The sequence below is a fragment of the Monodelphis domestica genome, chromosome 2 (genome assembly GCF_027887165.1).
Source record: "Monodelphis domestica isolate mMonDom1 chromosome 2, mMonDom1.pri, whole genome shotgun sequence".
Taxonomy (NCBI): Eukaryota; Metazoa; Chordata; class Mammalia; order Didelphimorphia; family Didelphidae; genus Monodelphis; species Monodelphis domestica.
Genome location: NC_077228.1, coordinates 194,957,846 through 194,974,689, shown reverse-complemented (window position 1 = coordinate 194,974,689; position 16,844 = coordinate 194,957,846). Strand labels below are relative to the sequence as shown.

At 45.0% G+C, this 16,844-nt stretch overlaps 1 protein-coding gene across 2 annotated transcripts in view; it reads right to left on the bottom strand.

The window, feature by feature from the left end:
• The window catches only part of JUP (junction plakoglobin), a 33,733-nt gene extending 27,328 nt beyond the window's left edge, over positions 1–6,405 (bottom strand). For both annotated transcript variants that reach the window (XM_007482206.2, XM_007482207.2), the window contains exon 1: positions 6,239–6,405. The gene's annotated coding sequence lies outside the window, so the exon portion shown is untranslated. The remainder of the gene's footprint in view (positions 1–6,238) is intronic.
• Between the last annotated feature and the right edge of the window lie 10,439 nt (positions 6,406–16,844).

The window sequence follows — 16,844 nt, the reverse complement described above, 5'->3', positions numbered from 1 at the left end:
CTCTAGGGTTACAAAAGGCAGAAGAGAGGTCCTGCCCTCAAGAAATTCACATTCTAGTGGGGGAGACAAAGAGCAAACAAATATGTACAAGCAAACTATGAACAGGATAAAAAGGAAATAAGAGAGGGAAGGCAGTAGAATTAAAGAGAGGTAATAAAAGACTTCCTGAAGGAAAAAAAAATGAGATTTTAGTTGGGACTTAATGGAAGCCAGAGAAGGCAATAAGCATCTGAGGAAGGAATCTGGATGCCATCTTACTAAGATCCAGGCTTCATAGTCTTTCTTACTATCCAACCTATTAGATAGAGGTTATTCCTCCTATAAGGGTTCTAGTCTATTTCCCTCTCCTTCCCTGCTCAATAGTAATAAAAGAATATAGAGTCTCTGTATGATAATCCTTCATATGCTTGGAGATCTAAATTTCAATCCCATTTTCTTCCCATCTTGTCAAGTCTCTATTCTCTAGAATTAGGTATTAGGATCATCCTAACATCACCAGTTTATCTTAGCACTGGAATGAGTCAGGAAAAAATAATAGTCTCTTTCAAAAATAAAAGGAGTGGGGGGGGGGGGGCAGCTGGGTAGCTCAGTGGATAGAGAGCCAGGCCTAGAGACAGGAGGTCCTAGGTTCAAATCTAGCCTCAGACACTTCCCAGATATGTGACTCTGGGCAAGTCACTTGACCCCCATTGCCTTAAAAATAAATAAATAAAAGGAGTGGGGACAACTGGGAGGCTCAGTGGATGGAGATGGGAGGTCCTGGATTCAAATATGACCTCAAACACTTCCTAGCTGTGTGACCCTGAGCAAGTCACTTCACCCCCATTGCCTACCACTAATTGCTCTTTGAGGGTTTAAAAATAAGATAAAATAAGTCAAGTTTAAAGGAAAGGATGACTACTGGTAGTTTCTCCCAAACCACAAAAGATCTAAACACAGTAAGAGAGAAACCTGCTTAGTCAAAGTCAAAGGTCCCTAGGTTGCATTCCCCATCCCAACACCAAGGGCCTAATTTTTTACAAGAGTCAGGGCTATTGAGGAACTAGAGGAAGGATGACAAACGGCACATTTGACCCCAACTTCCTTAGTGACCAGAAGTCTAACCGACCTTTCCCTACCTTCTTACCGACCACAGAAGATCATATTGCTAGAGCAGACTTTTGCATTCCTTTCTCCACTCCTAAACCCTTAAATCCGTTTAGGGACTAGAAAGCATCTCAGAGATCATCTAGTCCAGCCTAGTTTGCTGATGAGGTGGTTAAGTGACTTGTCGAAGGTCCAGCAGTATCATGGTTAGGGTATCAGAGCTGGGTGTCCCTCTGGTCAACCAGTAGAATGTAGACTCTGATCTCCCAGAGCACCACTATATTCTTGAATCCCTGTTCCTCTTGGCTGACTCAGTTCTTCCATCTTGGACAAAAAGGTCCAAGGAAATCTTTTCCACTAATCTGGAAGAGGGGCTATGCCTCCCAATGACAGAGAAATGAATAGGTTTAACGTCTAAACTTCTCCAATCCAAAGTTTATTGTTGTTCAATCATGACAATTTGGGGTTTTCTTTGCAAAGATACTATAGGGGTTTGTCATTTCCTTCTCCAATTCATTTTTACAGATGAGAAAATTGAAGCAAATACAGTTAAGTGACTTGCCCAGGGTCACAGAGCTAGGAAGTGTCTGAGACCAGATTTGAACTCAGGCAGATGAGTTTTTCTGATTACAATCCAGCACTCCATCCACTGGGCCCCCTAGTTACCCCAATCAAGAGTTGGACACAGCTAATTTAAGTCTCCCTTCAATTAGGTCCTTGAGGAACTCCCCCCAACCCTCTATGAAGAGCCAAAGTTTTAAGATAGGAGGAACTTTTACCAGCTTATTTTTTCCTTTGTTTTCACGTACCTCCTTCCTTCGAGTTTGGTCTTATCACTAGACAAAGAATATCCCTTTCTGTACCATCCTTAAGACTAGATCAATCCAGAAGCTCCAAGCAGCTGGAGCCAGGCATTCCTTGTACGTAGTAGCTTTGCCCACAGCCCCCCTCCTCCCAGGGGCCTCTCTATCAGGAGGCCTGACCTTCTCCCCATTATATTCCACTATCTGCAGATCCTGGAGAGACCCATTCGGCCCCACCCCCACAAACAGAATGCGGAGCCACAAGTGAGCTCCTTTTCTCCAGATAGAAGAGAATGTGAAAGTGAGTCACTCCAGACTTCAAAGAGGCCCAGCTCCCACCTGCCAGCCCCATCCCCCATAAGCACCCCCTCCCCCCTTTAACTTTCCTTTTCCTCACCCATACAGACAGAGGGATCCTGGAAGTTTTGAGAGAGGGGAAAGAAAAGGAAAAAAAAACCACACAGGGAAGATTGACGTCTCCCAGAACCCTTTTCAGATCTCTGGCCCCTGACCTCCCATCTCCCAGTCTGGAGGCAAAGAGGGGTCTCTTGCCCTTGCTGAGAGGTCCCTAACCCTGGCCTTCTCAGTCCTTGATCTCCTTGATCTTAGTCCTTGATCTTAGATTCCTTCTCGGAATCTAAGGCACGGATGCCACAGACTGAGTTTGAGGGGTAGCTTGGGGCACCCCACTCAGTGGGGTAGAGAGAAGGATGGAAGGACCAGGGTGCCCTCCCTTTCCCCTAAACTGGAACAGATCTCAGGCAGAATGAGCAGATCAAATCCACATTTTTTCCCTTCTTCTTTCTTTAATATTCCTCTTCCGGCAAAAACTAGTTTTCTCTGACAAGTACATAGCAATTCTTCCTCACTGCAATCTTTTCAACTCAGCCACAAACCAGATTAGCTAAACTAATCATTGAGTTAATGCAATTACCGTGCCTTTTCCCTTCCTCCTTGGCTCTGGTACAAACCGTACTATAAGTACTCGTCCTCCCCTGCCCCCACCTTCACAGCAGCAAAGGCAGAAGAATTAGATTCCGGGGATTTTTACTACCCTTGCAAGCTTTCCCTCTATCTCTTCATCCCCGGGACTAAGCTTGAACCCTTGATGAGGCAAGCCTTGGCAAGGCCTGGCTAATAGGAGAAAATTACATCCTAAACTCAACCCACTAGGGAGAAAGAGGGAAGGGGAATGAGGAAATGGATCTCAGGGGCAATAAGATGGACAGAGGGCTGAAATGTGTGGAGTCAGGAGACCTCAGTTCAAACCTCATCTCTCACACATGAGTATAGACTTAGTGCTGGAAAGGATCCTAGTCTTCTAGTCCAACCCCCTCTCACTTTTTTCCAGATGAGGGAACTGAGTCCAGGAGAAGTGAAGTGGTTTGTCAAAGAGTGTCCCAGTTTGTAGTAGGCACCAGAGCTGGGATTTAGACTCAGGTATACCTTTCCAAATCCTAAAATCTTCCTCCTGCTCCATACTGCCTTCTAGCTGTCACTTTGATCTTTTTCAGTTTTCTCATCTCTAAAATGGGAACAATTAGCATTAATTACCTGCCTCACAGGGTCATCTTGAGAAGAGTGCTTTGTACACCTTGAAACACTATATAAATGTAAGCTGTTATTATTTCTTGGTCAAGACCCAAGCAGTCATGAAGCTTTCTTCTACTTCCCCAGTGTGGACCAAAGACTAACAATCCTACCCAGGTCTCAATAAGAACCTAGGCAAGGGGCAGCTAGGTGGCTCAATGGATTGAGAGCCAGACCACCTAAAGACAGGAAGATCAGGGTTCAAATCTTGTTTCAGATACTTTTAGCTGTGTGACCCTGGGCATGTCACTTAACCCCAATTGCCTTGCCCTTATCCCTCTTCTACCTTGGAACTGATACTTTAATATTGATTCTTAGATGGAAGGTAAGGATTAGAAAAAAAAAGAAGCTGAGCTAAATGAAAGCCCTCCCAACTATAAATCCTATGACCCTGTCATTTGTTCAAAGAATGTCTCACAAAAGCAGGGAGTAGGAATGTTAGTGGGGACAACTAGGTGGAACTGACCTGAAGTCAGGAGGACTCATCTTCCTGAGTTCAAATCTGGCCTCAGACACTAGTTGTGTGACTTTGAGGAAATCACTTCACCCTGTTTGCCTCAGTTTCCTCATCTGTCAAATGGTCTGGAAATAGCAAACTATTCCAATATCTTTCTCAAGAAAACGCCAAATGGGGTGATAAAGAGTTGGACAACACTGAACAACAAAAGGTAGCTTGCTTTGCAACCAGGTCTGTGGTAGTCATGCTTCAACAAACTTCATAATTTGGTAATCAAATGGAAATCAAGCCCTACTGCTTGCTGTTAGCTTCTTTCTCAATTAAGAAATGGCTAATTAAACCAAGGAATGGGAAAGGGTAGAAGAGAGGGCAAGAATATAAGATAATTTTGGTCTCCTACACAGATTCTTTTCCCTGCTCTGGGCTGGGAACAGTAGCTGCAGAAAAAGGTTTCAAAGGCTTTGCCTGACTTGGGGGAAGAGAGAGAAGCAAATGATGTGGGATGCCCCTGGATGTAGAAAGCAAGTGAGCAAGGGGTAGGCTCCCTCTGTCACCAAGGGATTAGTAAACAGGATGGAGAGGAGAAAGAAGAAAATCAGAAAGGATTAACTTTGAAATATCATTCTGAGGTCTATCTAGAGTTAAGGTCTTAGAGAAAGAGGGAGCTGAACTTGATGGACCCCCTCCCCAAGGTGCTTTCAATTCTGGATCTATATCCTATGACACTCACACACACACACACAAAAGGTTTATTGCCAAGTGAATTTTCCACAATAAAAAATTAAAGGTGGGAAAGAGTATTAGGAAGGAAAGGGGGGGGGGGAGAACAGAGGGAAAGAAAGGAAGGGAAAAGCATGTATATAGTATCTACTATGTGCCAGGCATTGTTCTAATCACTTGGCAAATTTTATCTCATTTATTCCTCACAACAACCCTTTGAGGCAAGTGGTATTATTAACATTTTACAGTGGAAGAAACTGAGGCAAAGAGAGTTCCACATAAACCTTTTATAGTCAGTTAACAAAGGGTCTTTGAAATGAGGTGTTTGGACTGTGTTCCCTAAAGGGCCTTGATAGCTCTTAAGTTTTATGATCTCTTAGCTATACATGTCAAAAGAAAGCACAGGAAGAAGACACCACTAGCAAAGCCAGCTAACTTTCTGCTGTCCTGCCCCTACCCACTAGTTCTGCTGCCTCCTGACCCTCCATAAACCCCCTTCTCCCGGAAGCCCTCCCCAAGTCTCAACAATAAGTCATCCGCCCTAAAACAAAACAAGCCACCCACTTCTCCCCACCTTCTGAAATCCAAACACTCTCTAGAGAAAAGAAAACCCCGGACTTGGATATTAGAACTCTGAGGGACCTGGGATCTACTAAATGCCCAATGCCAAATTTATGGCTAACAACAAATTCACCTGCTCAGCAAACCAGGGCCTGCGGTCCCCCAATTCAAAGCAAGAGCACTGACCCCTGGACTTAGAAATCTGGACCCAGACAATAGGGCCCCACCCAGGTCTGGGGAGGTGGGGGAGGAAGAGAAGGGCAAGAAAGACCACAAGGGGGGTGTGGGTGGATGAGAGGGGACATTGAATGCTGCCCAGCAGCAAGTTTCCTTAACTGTAAATTCCCAGCTGGACAGAGAGAGAATGCTCTATGTGCTCACCACACGAAATGAGGTCAAAGTCTTCGCCTCAACCCTAGTCCACTAAGGCCACTGCCAGGGAGAGCAGAGCTCTAGCCAGACTCGATCCTCCACCGTACCCTCCCTCCAATTCCCCACTTCACTCCAGCGCTGACTTTCTCAGGACAGAGTCAAAGCTCTTCCCAAACCACCACTGCCCACCTCCTCGCCTTCAAAAGGACCAGAGACCCACACCCCCAAACTCAGCCTCCTCTCAACCTCTTGCTCCACATCTCCAGCCCCACCCAAGTTCTCTATTAACCTACTTCCCAAGGGAGTGGCCAGCTTGACCCCTCGCACTGTCCAGTGTACCCCCTCCCGAAGCAAAATCTCGCAACCCAGATGTCCAGTTTTTCTGAGCCCCCACCCACCCCAAACCTCAGCACTCTAAAAGCCTGCGTCCCTCCCCATAAGTAGGCGCTGGCTCCCACAGCCCCGCTGGGCAAAGCTGCCTCATCCACCGCCACCCCCAAACCCATTGGCGCCCCCTTTCCCTTTTCCTCTAAATGTCATCTCGATCTGCCCGCCCCTCCAAGAGCCCCCATCCCACGAACCCGAACGCACGCGGACTCACGATAGCCCTCCACCCCAACCACGCGCGCCCTAACGCTGTGCCCCTCACCTGCGCTCGTGGCTGGGATCCGGGCTGAGGCTGGGGCTCGGGGCAGCGGGCCGGGCTGGGGCTGTATTGGACTCGGATTGGAGGATCGGCTCTGTTCGGGCGGCGGCTGCTAGGGACTCTGGCCGCTGCTGCAACTCCCTAAACGAACAAAAGGCGAAGGGACCTGACAGCCAAGCCACGCCTCGGACTCCCCTTGGAGCCACGCCCTATGGGCGACGCCCACCCTCCGCCGAACTCTCATTGGCCTCGTGATCTGCCCGTCCCGCTGGAGGGAGGGGCCTAGCTCCAAGTCCATCCCCACGGCTCCTTGTGTTTACCGCCTCTCCATTGGCCTCGTGCTCTGCCAGTCGGCTCTAGGGCCCGACCCCAGCCCGAGGTCCGATCCCAATTCTGCGCCTATTGGATGCAGAAGGAATACTCACTCGTGAATGGGTGAATTGCTGTCAGTAAGCCTCGAGAAGGAACCAATGGAGTAGTTGGGTGTGTCTTGTCCCACACAGGCTCTTCCCACCAGGTAGAACCCTCTCACATCCTCCCCCCCATACCTGTCCTACAGGTGAGTCAGGCGGGGGCTCAAGGGGAGGAAAGCCGCGTGTCTATGTAGACGCCTAACCGACTCAGCATCAGGCAATAATTCCCTTAAGGGGATTATTCACCTCGGCCAGAAAAGTAGGCATCAGGTGGCAAAGTCCTGGGATTGAGTGAGAAGAGGATTTCAGTATAAAGTCGAAGGCCCTAGAAAAGTCACAGATGGATGACAGAAAGGTTTAGAAGAAACAAGCCTGCAGAGCTAAAGACAACCAGGCTGCAGGGAAAGGGGGGGGGGGGGGGGAGAGAGAAGGAGCCAGAGTAGTCCTAGGAGAGAAAACTAAGCCCTTTCCTTTTCTGAGCATTTATTGACTGGATGTTTTTAGAAGGGTTGTACCTCCTATGACAGACACAGTGGTCCCTTCCAACCCAGCCCACAGTTAATAACCCAAATATCCCACCTCAATCTAGGAGGTCTGCCTGGAGGAGATAATAGGTGAGTGGAGGCAGGAAAGACTTTGCAGCAATGCCAAAAAGATCAGCATTCCAAATCCTCTTTGCCCTGCTCTCCAGGACTCTTCCCCTTCATCCTGTCTGGCTTCCTCTCTGAGTATTTTCATCTCTACATTGCTTCCACCCACTCAGCCTCCCCCTGTTTCAGCCACCTTATTAAGTTTTTCAGGCTAGGGACAAGGGCCTTTCCCCCATTGCTGTTTGGATTTCCCTTCCTGAAGGCCAACACCCATTCTGTGTCCTGGTTCTCACCCACACCCCTACTCTGGCTTAGGTCTTGCTTTTTTTCCATTTCTCATTCACTTGACCCACCCAATAAAGAAAGGACTGGACTGGACTGGTCAGGGGGTGGGGGTTGGAGGTAGAAGGTATCTGGAACAAGAGAGAAAAACATAAAGCCTTTGAATGTAGTGAATAGAACTTGGTATGTGTGCCTTTTTCCCCAACAATAATCCAAGGGTGTCTCACCCCACATCATGTCTCAACTTGTCAGTTCCTAACTAAAAAGCATAGGGTGTTACTTTGGGTGGAAGTAGAAGTAATAATTGCAGAGAAGATCCAGAAGTTGGAATAAAAAGGACCTCCTTTCCCTATTTCTCAAAACTTGCCTCTCTTCTACAAGCCCAAATCAGATTTTTGTTGGTAGAGGCTTAGAGATCATCATCTTTCTTTCGATATGGTAGATTTAACCTAATTTTGAAGAGTAAAATTCTTTTTCTCTGCCACAAACTGAGCCCTGGGGAAGATGAGACAGTCACCAAGTTATCCATTTCTGTTTTTAAACCAAGACAAGCAGAGAATTCTCCTTTGGGGGGAAAAAATTCTCCTAATTCCCTTAGGGAAAAGTGCAATTGTGCTACTGACATGTGGAAAGTTTTTGTTTTGTACCTAAATTTCCTTCTTGTGGTTTGAATCCATTTCCTCCTGTCCAGACATCTGTGGCTGCTGAGACATTAACCTTGAGAGAATTAATTCACTTCTCCCTTTTCAGCTTTCTAGGGCTACAACATTGAGTGTGGGAGAAGGGGTGTCCCATCTCACCCTGACTCATAAAAAGGGGCCAACCACCCTCCTAGGGAACAAAAATAACTATAAAATAGAGGTGCCCAAAGAGTAAGGGGTGGCATTATGGGAGAAAGAGAGCGGGTAGGGTTAATGTTTAGAGATAGTGAATTTCTGTGAGAGAAGACCTCCTTTTTACCCTATCTACCTAGAGGCCTACAGACCAAAGAAGAAATGGGCTCCCCTTCTCATCCTTATCTTCCCCCTTCCTTCCCCTCCTCTTCATATGAGGCCCCTGGCCATATAAGGTTCTAAAGCTTCTGCTTGCTATTTGAACCCCTCTCCACTCCACCCACATACACTTAAATACACACATACCTTGCACACTCACAGACACAGGGAGAGCCATACATGGATACACAGTTATGTCCACACAGCAATCAACAGCCAAGACCCACCTTGGCAGATACATGGTTCACCCCACAATTGCATACATATAAAGTTCCATATACCCAAAAGCTCATGGATAGAAATTTACACACACACACACACACACACACACACACACACACACACACACACTTTCCCCTCCAGCTCAACTCAAGCTTAAAGAGTGGTCAAAATAAAAAAGTACCTGGGAACAGACGCCTCCTGATTAAGCACATGGTAAGTGCCTATCAGAAGAAATGGAATTAGATAACTAAGGACTCTAATGATCCCGTGGGGAAAGACACTAGAACAAGGGTCATCAAGAGGGACCAAAAGCTTCTTCAATGGTTTAAACCTCAGCAGAGACACCATTCTGGGCTGGGGAAGGGGATAGGTGAGATGCAGAAGTGAGGATAAGCATGCAACAGCTCTGGTTTAGAGCAAGAAGAGTTTTGGGCTCCGGAGCGGGAGGGGCTGGGGTGAGGCTGGGGGAAAGGTGGAAGAAAAAGGAACAGGGGCCCAGCAGCGGGACCCTGGAGGAGGGAGAGCTGTGCCTGGCCCACAGTGGGGAGGGCGCTTCCTACAGATGTGCTTCACTGTGAAAAATGTGGGTGGAAATGGAATGTCAGAGGGAAAACAGAAAGACAGAGAAGGAAGGGGGAAGGGACGGCCGAGGAAGGCGCCTCCTAGGTATGGTTATAAAGTCCCAAAGAATGATGCTCGGTACGCATCCCAGGCACCACAGCGGTCCTCCTTTAACTGTTAAGACAAAATCCCGAGAGGTCTCAGGTTGGGGAAGCCTCCCCCGGAGCTCAGGACCCACGTTCTCTCCCCCAAGGCTGGATCTATAGGTTGTGGCTTCTCATCCTAGGATTTCCCTCCAGTTTCTGAAAACCCTTGGACACACCCAGGTGATGCTCCTGGGGGGGGGGGGGGGAAGAGGGGAAGTGTAGGGAGGAGGGAGAACACAAGCTCCTTAAACCTGAATTGGATCTTTCTCCCTCCCTCTTGGAGTCTGACTCCTCTAGCTGACACAGCACTTGCCCCACCCATCCCACCTGCCCCACCTTCCCACCAGAACCCAAAGCTGGGCCAGGCAGGGGAAAAGGCCTGTCCCAACATGCACCTATGTCAGTCACCAGTTGACATTCATTCGTTTGCCTCCCCACCTCCCACCCCCACCCCTCCATGTATACATTGGTGTTCTAAGAGGGGAGGAGATTCAAAATTCCATCCCTATCCCCCAATCCCAAAGCAATTCTCCAGGGGTTTCCAAAGACTCTCAGGGAAGAAAGACTCCTAGCCTCAGCTAATTCTCTTCATTTTAGTCATTAAACATTTATTAGTCACCTACTATATACTGTGCTAGGGACACCAAAAAAAATGTAAGACAGGAAAACTATGGTCTTGAGAGAAGATGAGGTCTCTTTAAGACCACATGGCTTATCAGAATCAGAGCAAGGATTAGAACTCAGGCTGATGACCTTCTCTCCCAGTGGTGTGGACAAGATGCTATGTTAGAAAAGCAGGGGGCAGCTGGGTAGCTCAGTGGATTGAGAGTCTGGCCCAGAGATGGGAGGTCCTGGGTTCAAATATGACCTCAGACACTTCCTAGCTGTGTGACCCTGGGCAAGTCACTTAACCCCAATTGCCTAGCCTTTACCACTCTTCTGCCTTGAAACTAATATATAGAATTGATTCTAAGAATTGATTCTAAGATGGAAGGTGAAGGGTTTTTAAAAAAGAAAGAAAGAAAGAAAGAAAGAAAGAAAGAAAGAAAGAAAGAAAGAAATAAAGAAAGAAAGAAAGAAATAAGAAAGAAAGAAAGAAAGAAAGAAAGAAAGAAAGAAAGAAAGAAAGAAAGAAAGAAAGAAAGAAAGAAAGAAAGAAAGAAAGAAAGAAAGAAAGAAAGAACAAGATAAGATTCAGGCTATGTAGGAGAGATGATTACAATGCTGAAATGAGATCTAAAAAAGTCTGTGGCAAAATGCAAAGACTTTTAGATCTGAAGCCAAAATCCTACTCCATGATTATGGGTTACACACAACCTCAGTTTCCTCATGTGTAAAATAGAGCTAAGGAAGCTTGTACTACCCAGTTCATAGTATTGTGAAAAGATTACTTTGTAAACTATAAAGTGCAAAATCAATTTAAGCTGCTATTATCATTGCAGTGAGGTGACTTGGTTGAGATGTCTGGGGAACTTTGCTCCTAGAAAGAAAAAAAAAAACAAAAAACCAGAGATGGGAGGGAAGGGAGGCAATGGAGACTTTTCATACCCATCTCTGCTTCCTCCAGAGGCTCTACTGTAAATCAATAACCACTTCCATCCCATGCTCCCTGCAATTAGCACAGATGACTCTACCCCAAGCTGGAGGGTACAATGAAGCAACAAGACCCCTAGTTACCCCCCTCCCCATTTTATTCTCCTGTAGTCTCAGCCTAATCCCCAGGACCTCGGTCTTCTTTTCTTCTCTCTACAAATGATCTTCCTGTAGATAATCCCCAGGGGCAAGGACTCCAGTTTGGGAATTTAGTTGTTCTTAGCCTTGAAAAGCAATGCCTCCCCCCACCCCCAACCTTCATCTGGGAACAGTGGGAATAGGGAACTAAGCTCCCTGAATATTTCATCAGCACATTAGCCTCCAGTTAAAGGAACAGCCTACAACTCATGGATAATTTATCATCCCTGCCGACTACTAGTAACTAGAGTGTGTGAAGGGAGAGGAAATGAAGAAGGGTCAGGAAGGAACAGGGGATTTGATTAGTGTGAATGGCAGGGAGAGAAATAAGATGGGTGTTGGTAGAGGAGGACTGGGGTGCCAGGAATAGTCCAGAGACTGGAGAACAGGCTGGATACCACAACCAGCAGCACTTCTTTTCCTTTCCATACCTAGTTCCTTCCCAATCACCTTCTCTAGGAAGACCTCAATGAATCAATGGAAATGTGTTCCCCAAAATCTTGTTACCTGCTCCCACAACACAACACCTCATATTTTTACTAAAAAGTAGAAGAAAGAAAGCTACCTATATATCAACTTCATGTCCTTAGCTAGCCAACTCTGGGAGGGATGAACTGAGTGCTGCAAGCACATACTTATTAAACCAACTTAATTTAACAAGGATTCCTTAGTATGTATATACTATGAGCAAGGCACCACGCTAGATGCTGGGGATGAAAAGACAAAAATAAACACAAATAGTCCCTGCCCTTCATGCAGCTGACATTTTATTGGGAGGAAAAATATGTTCAAAGAAAATTACATACAAAATATATCCAAAGTAAATTCTGGGCAGAGGGCACTCACAACTGAAGGGATTGAGATAGGTCTCTTAGGGGAGGTGGCACTTGAACTGAGCTTTGAAGGAAGCCAGGAATTCTAAGAGACAGACAAAAAGGGAAGACATTTAAGGGATGGGGAATATCCTGTGCAAAGACATGAAGATGGGAAATGAAATAGCAAGCAGACCAATTTGGCTAGAGCATAGAAAACATGAAGAAGAGTAATGTCCAGTAAGCCTAAAAAAGGCAGGCTGGAGCCTGCTTGTAAAAAGTTTTAAAAGCCAAAAGGTTGTATTTTTATACTAAAGAAAGAAAAAGATTTTCTTGAGCAGGAGAGTGACATGGTCAGATTCCTCTTTTAAAAAGATCACTTTGACACAGCTATGTAGAGATTGGATTATAGAGAGGAAAGACTTCAGGCAAGTAGGTTAGTTGAATAGAATATTGCAACAGTCCAGGTGAAAGGTGATGAAAGTCTGAACTAAAGGTGGTAGCCACTGAAATGGAGAGAAGGGAACAGATTTAGATATATTGTGGTGGTAGAATCAACAAGACTTGGCAACTGATTGGATTTGAGTAGTAATGGAAAGAAAAGAATGGAAGATGATTTTAAAGTTGTAAATCTGAATAACTGAAAGGATGATGATACCTTCAACTGAAGTAGGGAAGTGTAATAATTAAAAATAATAATATTTCTATTCAGATATATTTTTAATAAAGTTTATTAGGAAGGATAGACAATCATTCCCAAGTAACCTGACCTGTGGTGCCTAGCCTGCCAGTTTTTTCTTCATTCCCCCTCACCTCCCTGCACTGTCTCTTCTCCTTGTGGCTCTCCCCTTGGTCTTCTTATCAGTCTCCCCTAATTCTGCCCCAAACCTTAACTTTTATTGACACACAGAACGTGGTATGTCAGGAATGTTTGACAGACAGGTAAAGTTACTCAGGAAGGGGAGGGGATGAACTTCCTTGACACAGAAGTCAGGCAAAAAAAAAAGAGTTTGGATAGAAAAAATAATGATTTCTGTTCTGGACATAGGCTCAAAAAGAAAAGAAAATATGTGTTAGGGGACAAAAAAATGCTGGGAAGGAAGTGATTAAGAAAATGCATTTGCCCCCTACCTCAATTTCTCTACCTAAGTAATGGGAATTAGAGGCCATCTTCACTCCTTGGGGCTACTTGTGGATCAGAGAAGATAAGATATGGGTATGAAGGCGCCAGCTGTAATCCACTCAAGGCAGTGATTATGGGATGATTTAACCAGCAAGCAGAGCCAGAGGTTCATGTTAGGGACAGGGTCAATGCCCAGATTTTCCCTGGCACTCAAGACATACCAATCCCTGTGCCATCAAGGAGCCTGATCACTGGGTAGGGTGGAGCTGTCTGGGATGGATGGCTAATGGGAACCTGTTTCAATGGGCCTATCCCCAACCCTTCTCTGGTCTTCAGATTCCTATGTTCCTAAAATGGGACCAATCACTTCTTCCTTGGTTCTCTGGGGTTTTCTGGGGATGTTGATAAGATCATGCTAATCCATGTTTCTCCAGGGGAAAAGGACTATGAAGGAAGTGGGAGGTACAGCAAAGAGATGCATAAAAGGGAAGGAACCCAACAAACTTATACCCTAGATCTGCCAGAACAGAAATCATAGAATTTAGAATTATTTGGTAGGAAGCTCAGTGACTATCTAATCTAATCCCCATGAAAAGGAGTCTATACTTTAATATGTCCAACAAGTGGTGAGACAGCACAAATTGTTGGGGAGTTAGACACCAATCCTAAATTGTCTTCTTTGCAACTTCCACTCATGGTTCCAGGTTCTGCCATAGGTGGCCAAATAGAACAAATTTAATCCCTCTGCCACAGGGCGGTCATTATCTTCTCAGGCTAAAGATGACCAGTTACTCCAGCGATCTTCAGATGATATGAACTCAAGACCCTTTATGCTATCCAGGTTATCTTTTGGACACTCTAGACTAAGTATTACTATGGTTAGAGGGTTGGACCTAGAGTCAAGAAGACCTGGGTTCAAGTCTGACTTTAGAGACTTACTCTTTGTCTGACCAAGAAAATCACTTAGCTGCTGTCTGCCTCAGTTTCCTTATATATAAGAGGGCATAATAATAGCATCTACCTTCTCAGGGCTGTTGTGAGGATAAAATGAGACCATGTTTACAAATACTATGTAAATGCTAGCTGATATTATTTCCATTATAGTGTGACATCCAGAATTGAACACAATACTTCAGAGAAAATCTGATCAGTGCAGATAGAGTACAGTAGGATTATTACCTCCCTATCCCTGGAAGTTAAACCTCTAAATACAACTTTTGACTTCTATTTCATACTACTAATTTTCTACTTGAATTATCTTGGGAAGATTTTTTTTTCTTAAAACCTTATCGTCTGTCTTAGAATTAATATTAAATGTCATTTCCAAGGCAGAAGAATGGTAAAGGTTAGGCAATGGGGGACTTGCCCAAGGTCACACAACAAGGAGGTATCTGAGGTCAGATTTGAACCCAGGACCTTCTGTCTCTAGGCCTGGCTCTCAATCCACCGAGCTACCTAGTTGCTCCATCTTGGGAAGATTTTGAAATTACCTGGCAAGTTAAAGTTCTGAACATTGATGTCCTCTTTGGCTAAAATGCCAAGCATTCACACTCTTTAGCAGAAAGCACCACTCCAATGGACTGACCCAAATGTCAAATGCCTGCTTAATTAAAAGACTATTTTATGGAGAACTCAAAGGAGGCAAGCACTCACTCATAGGGTGGTCAGAAGAAGAGGTACAAGGATACTCTCAAGGTCTCTCTGAAGAATTTTAGCATCATTTGTGAGACATGGAAAGCACCAGCACAGAAGAGTGTCTACTCCATGAGCAAAGCAGAATTGCAGTAACATAGTAGCATGTAGGAAACATGAGCTGCATAAATCCAGACATCTCCACCCCAAATGTTGTAACAGACCCATGATAGAGCCTCCTGAACTCGTATTGGACAGCCACAGCTGAACACACTACCTGTCCCCCACATTCTGATGTCATTGGTCTTCTTCAAAAACAAAGGACGAACAACAACTAACACAATTAAACTTGCATTTTACTAAACACCCTAGTTCTTTCTCAGAACTTTGATGTCTAGTCATATCTAATCCATCCCCACCTCCATGTCCCTGGAAGAAAAACAGGAGATACCAGGTAGGGCAGAGAGGTCACCACCACCACCACAGTAACCATCATCTCCCTCAGACCCTGATGGAGACATGCTAGGACCTGAACCTAAAACCCTTGAGAAATGCAGTGCTTCCAGCCCAGGGCCCTCAGCAATCATCCTGAGAAGGAAGAAAACAGAAGAGGAGAAGACATTTTACAAATACAATCTCATTTTTACCTTGCAACCCTGGGAGGTAGGTACTATTTTGACCTCCGTTTTATAGATGAAGAAACTGGCACAGACAAAATTCAAAAGACTTTCTCAGGATCACAACCAGTCCTTTTGGTATCTTGAGATGGTTGTCCAGTCTGGCCTAGGAGACTCAAAATCCTCAAGGGCAACTAGAGGTTCTCTTATTATCTCTAGTTATTCAGGGTATCAGTTCCCTTCTTGGTCCTCTAGTCATTTCTATTCATTTTAGCAGAAGAAAGAGAAACAAAATAAAAATTAAGAAGCCCTGGTTTCTTTCTCCTATCAGTTATCAGCAAGTATCCCATCCACCCTAGCAAAGGTCCTTTCCTCTCTAGGATCCTCCTTTTTCTCCTTCTGTAGCTTAAAAAGCCCTTTTTGTTGCCCTTAGCTTCCTTCACCAGCCTCTACTCATTCAGAGCTTTAGTATTTCTGACACTATTTTTGCTGGACCAGGACACGCTCAGATTTATCTTCCATTAACTAATTTTTTTAACTCTTACTTTCCATTTTAGAATCAATACCAATTATTGGTTCCAAAGCAGAAGGGCAGTAAGGTCTAAGAAGTTGGAAATAAGTGACTTGCCCAGTTGCACAGTTAGGAAATATCTGAGGCCAGATTTGAACCTGGGACACCCCATTTCCAGGTTTGGCTCTCTATCCACTGAGTCACCTCACCACCCCTGTTAACTGATCTTTTTTTCATATTCCATCTATTTCTTTTAAAAATCTATTTGGTTGGTGGAATTCTCTATGCACCACACCAATCCCTTCAGACAAATCTCATTTTTCCTCTACCCTGGAATTTGTTTCCTTTGGTGTCTTTAGAATTCCATTTCTGAGCATCTCTCATCCTTCTTGAACTAATTCCTCCTGTAGCATTTTGGATAGCTGGGATCCTAGCCTTCTTTCCCCTGAACCCTTTGAAATCTGCTTTCCCAAAAAGCTAGAATATGTGTGAAACTATTGCCTGGCTTTCCTCTGCTCATCTCTCACCAACTCCAGAAGGCCATGGTCATTTTCCTCCAGGGTTCCCATTATTTTCACCCCAGCAATCAGTTCCTCCTCATTAGTAAAAATCAAATCCAGAATAGAACTTCCCTCCATTGGTTCCTCCACCTCCATTTTTGAAGCATCAATTAGTCAAGTTATTTCCTGCTCTGCCCCTTTATCAGAAACCAAGATATCTTCCCCAAAGTTAGCCTATACTCCCAGGATGCCAGACTACTGACCATTAGAAAGAGGCAACCAGTGCAATTGTTCCTTTCTCTGCCCCTGGGGCACATGCCCCAATGCTCTCTGGGAAAAGTTTCTAACTTGTTGGCCATGGGAAGGACTGCCAAAACAGATTGAATGTGGTTACCTCCAATGCCCTTTTTACCTCTAAATACTAATTCCCTCTTCCAAAATCTATCAGAGATAATAAAAATAACTAACTTTATAGTT